Source organism: Lygodium microphyllum, chromosome 5, assembly GCF_053477565.2.
Source record: "Lygodium microphyllum isolate KBCC chromosome 5, Lygodium_microphyllum_v1.1.10, whole genome shotgun sequence".
Lineage (NCBI taxonomy): Eukaryota > Viridiplantae > Streptophyta > Polypodiopsida > Schizaeales > Lygodiaceae > Lygodium > Lygodium microphyllum.
In genome coordinates this window covers 81,004,264-81,010,979 of record NC_141139.1, presented here as the reverse complement: position 1 = coordinate 81,010,979, position 6,716 = coordinate 81,004,264, and positions in this window count along the sequence as shown.

The window sequence follows — 6,716 nt, the reverse complement described above, 5'->3', positions numbered from 1 at the left end:
TCTTGGAAAAGATGCTATGTATGCACTTTGTGATTGGCTAGACAGTAGACTTCTCATCAAAGGAAACCCATCATAGCATTAAGAACATAAGTGCTACATTGGACTTACACGCAAAAGAAGAGGCCTTGAAAAACAATCTAGTCCAAAGGGAATTAGAGTTTCAGCAAGTCTTGCAATCCCAAATGTTGCCATAAGTGCATGCCCACACAAGTTACACTAACTCTCAGAGAGAGAACTAGGGAGAGAGAAAGAGGAGAGAGAAGACTGCAAAAGAGAGAGAAAGACTGCAGGAAGAGAGAGAAGAGGAGTAACAAGGAGAGAGAAAGACTAGATTTAGAGAGAGAAAGACAGGAAAGAAGGGAAAGCCATAGAAGCTGTGAGAAAGATGGGAGAGAAAGACTGTAATTGCATTAATGTGTCAAAAAGATGTGAAAATTTACATCTCCTCTCCTTTTATACCAATGTCAGTGTGACATGGCATAATATCAATGTTATTTACACTAATTTGTTATTCCCAACTTCTTACAATCTATCCCCTCCCAAAAGTTTTTGTCCTCAAAAACAAACCTGGAAACGTCTAGAAAAAGATGAATAGAACAGAGTACTACTCTGTTTTTACAGCTTTACAAATGGAAAATGAATGAAGTATGACCACTACATGAGCTGAAATTGAAGAACGGAAGTAAGCCCCAGCTATATACATGATTTGGAATACTTCACAAGCATATGGAGCCATAAAGTCTTCAACAAATAATCCCGAAACAAAGTAGACAGCTTGCTGAGTAAATAGACCCTGCTAGATCAAATCTGCCATAACTTCTAGTAAAAGTGTCCAAATGGGACGTACCATATAGAGTACTTTAAGCCCATGTAGATAGCTTAACTCTAAAAATTAGGCACGATAAAAACCATTCTAAAACAGCGTGTTGTCTTGAACCAGTCTGCATCATTACTAGCTCCATAGGCAATAGGCTTCAGCCACCAATGTATCCCTCAAGTATGTATACTCATCCAATATAGAATCAGGTCTTCAAGAAGCTTCTTCAGGTGGTAAACCTCTCCATTTGATCAAATATTCCACAATAGAATGTGATCAAAGCTTCTTTTCACGCTAACCTATAACAGCCTCTGGGATGTACTGAATAAGATCGTCTTCATCAATAGGTGGCAGCTCATCAACTATATCCACTAGATCACCATAATAGGGCTTGAGCTGACTAACATGGAAGATATTATGAATCTTTGTAGAAGAGGGAAGCTCTAGTTTGTATGTCAAATCTCCAATTCACTTAAGGATCTGGTAAGGGCCATAAAACCTGTGAGCAAGCTTATTACTAGATCCGGTAAGGGCCATAAAACCTGTTGGCAAGCTTATTACTAGATCCATCTTTTAATGTAGAATACTTGGATTTGGGTACCTTCAACAAAACCAACTCTCCTTCTTGGAACTCTAAGGGCCTCCTCTTCTCATCAGCATACATCTTCATTTGATCTTGAGCCTTCCTTAGATTCACCTTACATTGCTGAAGAAGGGTCTGCATTCTTTCCAACTCCTCCTTCCCACGAGGATTGATCTTTTCATTAAAGATGACGGTGGGTAAGGGCACCTTGTAACCATACAAAGCCTCAAAGTGTGAAACACCTATGCTCGCATGAGTGGAATTGTTATAAGCAAATTCAGCCAAGTGTAGCCAAGAATCCCGTGAGGTTTGGACATCATAGCAAAAATGGCGAAGATAAGTCTCCAACCATTTATTAACTCTCTCTCTGTCTGTCCATCAGTTTGAGGATGATAAGCCGTAGATGGATCCAATTTAGTGCCCATAGATGTAAATACCGCCTGCCAAAAGTTACTCATAAACTTTGAGTCTCTATCATCGATAATCACATGCGGTAATCCATGTAGTCTAAAAATATGCTCCATAAACTGGCTGGCCACTTGAGAAGCAGTAAACTAAATCTTGGTTGGAATAAAATGGGCTGCCTTGGTGAGTGTGTCTATCACCACATAAATACTATTCCATCCCTTCTTGGTAGTAGGTAAGCCAATAATGAAATCCATAGTAATATGAGTCTATTTACCCGTAGGAATAGGCAATGGCTGTAACAAACCTCCTGGCTTATGGGTGTTGTCCTTACTTTGCTAACAAGGCATACACTTCATAACAAAGTCCTTGACATCTTTCCACAGTCATTTCTGATAAAAACTTTTACTGATCCTGTCATAGGTCTTGAAAACTCCTAAGTGTCCAGCTAGAGGCGAAGAATATAACTCCTCCATAATTTTCCACTTAAAAGAAGAAGTAGAGGGAATAACAATCTTGCTTTTCCACCAAATAAGACCATTTTTAAGCTAGTAATGCGAGTTTTCTTCCATAAGACCTTGCTGTAATTTCTGAAAGATTTGGCTAAATTCCTCATCTAAAAGATAGGCCTCCTGTAGTTCTTCAATCCAGTCATTATGTAATTCTGTCATAGCTGAAACTTTGCAGGCCCACATACGAGAAAGAGAATCAGCCACGATGTTATCTTTGCCCCTTGTATGAGTGATGTGGGCCTGAAGCAAAACAGCCCCAATGCCACGGCCACTAGCATCACACTGTATAGTAAACTCTTTGGAGAAGTCCGGGCATACTAAGATAGGAGCAGAGGTAAGGAGTTCCTTTAGCTCGTTGAAGCTGCTATCTGCAAGAGCATCCCAAAAGAAAGTCTCCTTCTTCAACCTGTCAGTCAAAGGAGTTGCAATTGCCGCATAATGCTTAATAAATCGACGATAGAATGAAGATAGACCAAGGAATCCTCTAAGAGAGGTAGTAGTAGTAGGTGTTGGCTAATCTCTTATGCATTGCACCTTCTTGGGATCAGCCTGTATTCCCTTTTCACTGACAATATGTCCCAAGTATTCCACTTCAGTCTGCATGAAAGAACACTTCTTCTCCTTAGCAAAAAGCCTATGATGTCTCAATACATCAAAAACCCTCCTCATATGTGCCAAGTGATCCTGTAAAGTCTTGGTATAGATCAAGATGTCATCAAAGAACATCAAGACAAACTAAAAGAGGAAAAGTTGTAAAATATTATTCATCAGGCTTTGGAAGGTAGCTGGAGCGTTTGTAAGCCCAAATGGCATCACTAAGAAATGATAGAGCCCACGATCAGTCTTGAAAGCAGTCTTGACTTCATCACCCTCTCGCATGCGAATCTGATGATACCCTGGCCTCAAATCAATCTTCGTAAGGAATCGAGCCCCCTTAAGCTCATCAAGCAAATCATCAATCTTGGGTATAGGATACCTGTTCTTCACTGTGATCTTATTGAGATCCCTGTAGTCAATGTACATTCTGAAAGATCCATCTTTTTTTTTTACTAACAGGACTGGGAATGCATAAGGTGAAGAACTTGGTTCAATGAATCCCATTTCAAGAAGTTCTTTGATTTGCTTGGCTACTTCCTCTTGTTCATAGTTTGATAATCTGTAAGGTGGCTTATTGATTGTCTTTGAGTTGGGCTCCAAATCAATGGGGTGATCCACTGCTCTCTTAGGAGGCAATGAAGTAGGTACTTCAAACAAATCTCTATACTCCTCAAGAAGAGCTCTCAAGGCTGGATGGTTTGCTGAATTATTGGGCTGATCCTGTGTTTCTTTATTCAAATGCAAAACAAATATTTGTGAGCGCTTTTTGTACTCTCTTTTGAGTTGTTGAATGGTGATAAGCTGAAAATCTGATCTACTAGGAATTCCATGTAAATGGATAGGATGTCCATTGGAGATAAACTCCATATACAACTGTGAGAAATCCATAGTAATCCTGCCTAGTGTCATCAACCAATCACAACCGAGTACAATATCTATAGGCCCCATTTCTAGAGTGATCAGGTTTACCTTGGCTTCAAAATTTTCAACCAATTGTAAAGAAACCTGTGGGAAAATCTTTGTACTGATTTCCTCTTCACCATTAGCCAATTGAACTATGATGGGATGTTGTAAGTCCATGGGAACACAATTTAGCTTGTCCATGATGGACTTATTCACAAAACTGAGTACTGCCACTATCTTCCACATATGCTTCCCTTCATACGGAGTATATTAGGGCTCTTAGATCCCGTCCAAGTATCCATAGAGATAAAACAATTAGTGGCAACAAGTGACTCATCACAAGTTCCACCTGGGTCAAACAGAACACTACCACCTGGATCAAAAGGAAAAGAGTTGGCTGGATCATAAAAATACTCCTGTCCAACTTCCTCCTCAAGATCTTCATTTTCAGCATTAAGTGCCACTGCATTAGCTTCATCTACGTCATCTTCAAAATCCTCAAAAACCAACATACTCTGAAGCTTAGGTTTGACATTTTTGTATACACACTTTGAAGCATGATCAGGTGTATACTTTTCCCCACACTTGAAACATAAACATTTGTCCTTCCTTTCTTTGTAAAGATCCATAGGAATAGATTTAGGATTTGTATTAGCTGAGATGGACTTAGGCTTGTTGTCCCCCTATTTGAAATCAACTCTTGGACAGTTTGCTATCCTAAAATTACTTTGAGGCCTAGAAGCATTGAATCGAGGATAAGTTGGTACCCGTAAGCTCCCATTTGGCATATGATTACTGCCATAAGTGTTACCAACTTGTCCCTTCTTTAAAACAGTCATTGGCTATCCAAAACCAGGCTGAAATGAAGATTCTTTTCTATACTTTCTTCCATAGCGCTCTGCAAGCTCAATAGCCTTAAAGAGTGAAGTAGGATTTTGTGCCATAACACCAGCTGATAAAGATGGCTCCAAACCATACATAAACTTGTGAAGCTTAGCCTCATCACTGATGCTTTCCACATACATGGTTAGGTTGAGGAATTGGTTAGTGTACTCTCTTACACTTAGGCCCCTTTGTTCCAAACCATACCATCTCCGTGCTAACTTCTCTTTCTCAATAGGTGAAACAAAAACTTCAGGCATAAGTGCCTTAAAAGCTTTCTAATTCTCAACAAATATATTTTCTTTCTTAATATACCTCCACCAAGTATGGGCAAATCCCTCCAAATGCAAGGAAGCAAAGTGAATCTTCATGTCATCAGTTTTAGGGTATATGTCAAAGTAGGACTCCATCTTAGAGGTCCATTCCTCTAAATCAGATGGTGAAGATGACTGACCATTAAATTTGGCTAAAACAATTTTTTCCTAAAACTCCCTTTCATGAAATGGTTGTTGTCCCAAAATTGGATGATCAAGATTACGAAGTATGGAACCTCCAAATTGAGACGGAAATCTTCCAACAGGTGGCTAAGAATTACTAAGTAATCTTCCTGTTGGTAGAGCACCCCTAGAATTTTGAGTATGCAGTCCAAAAGCTTGAGTATTGGTCCCATACAAACTGCCCAAATAGTCATCATGCCTCTGCGAAGCCTCTCCTACTTCATACTGACTATTTGGAATGCCTCTTCTTCCAATAATCCCATTTCCATGACCATTTTGGTTAGATGGCTGAAGTGGGGCTGAAGGGTCACTGTTTGAACAAGCCTTCTCATTAGCTTCTCTTGATCCCATTTGCAACTACATGAATTTAGAAATTTGTGCCATAAGTTGTTCATTAGATTCCACCAACTTATCAATAGAAGCCTTGTTTTGATCAGTAGATAGAACCATCTGCTCCATTCTTGACAAGATGGCCTCATGTCGTTCCCTATGTCTTTGTTCATGGGCACACAAAGTATTATTGAGTATACTGACTTCTCCTTGTTGTTGAAGCTCTTCAGGGCTCTCTTGAAGTATATTATCCAGCATGGAATCCCTGATTTGCTGAGCATAATCTTCCTACACCTTATTTTTGCCTTTATGACCTACCATAATAGTGCAGTCCTGCAGTACCCCCTATCAGAAAAATGGCTATAACTTTTGCTACTAGGGAACTCCGATTTCAGAACTTTTTAGTTCAAATCAAAGCTAAGAATTCCCTCTTCAAGATGAGCTATAGCACGCTATAACATGTTTAGGACAGAAAATTCTGTAGCTGGATTTCTGAGTCTCAACTGTCCAGTCCTGCACCCTGTCTAGACCTGTAATTGCCCTGTTTTGACCCTATAGTGTAAGATAGTAACCCCAAATGCTTACCAAACACTATAAAAGGGTATATAGGACCTGTGGATACCCTGTAGTACCTGCATTTGTACTTCAATAATGAAGGGTGTACCTGTATCCACCTGTAAGTACCTTGTAAGTGCCCTATAAATTCCATGTTTTACCCTATTTTGGTCCTGTAGGTACTTGAGCCCTTGGAAAGTCTTCAATCTTTAATTCTCCACTCGCTGTACCTGTGTGAGGGATAAAACGGTATGACAAGCTCCCTACATGGGCTCCGAATCACCGGGAGGTGGGCAAAGTTCCCCCCGGGTCGGTTGGTTGCACCCCTTCGGGATCTTTGATAGTGAGGGAGGGTCACCTCTCTTTTGTCCCACTATCTCCCCCCACATCCACCTTTTTCCTTAGTGGGAATATCAACATGGCAAAGGCTATTATTCTAATCAATCAGCATGACATGCATTTCTGAAATATTCATTCATCCTTTCATGAGATGCAATCGAATGAAATTTTGAAAGTTTGGGATAGGAGAAGGGTCTTACCAATGCAATTCAATGACTCACTGATTGCTAGTACTTACCCTTTTACAATATTTCAGCTTGGGTAAAAGAAATTCAACAAAAACAAATCAAGGTTAT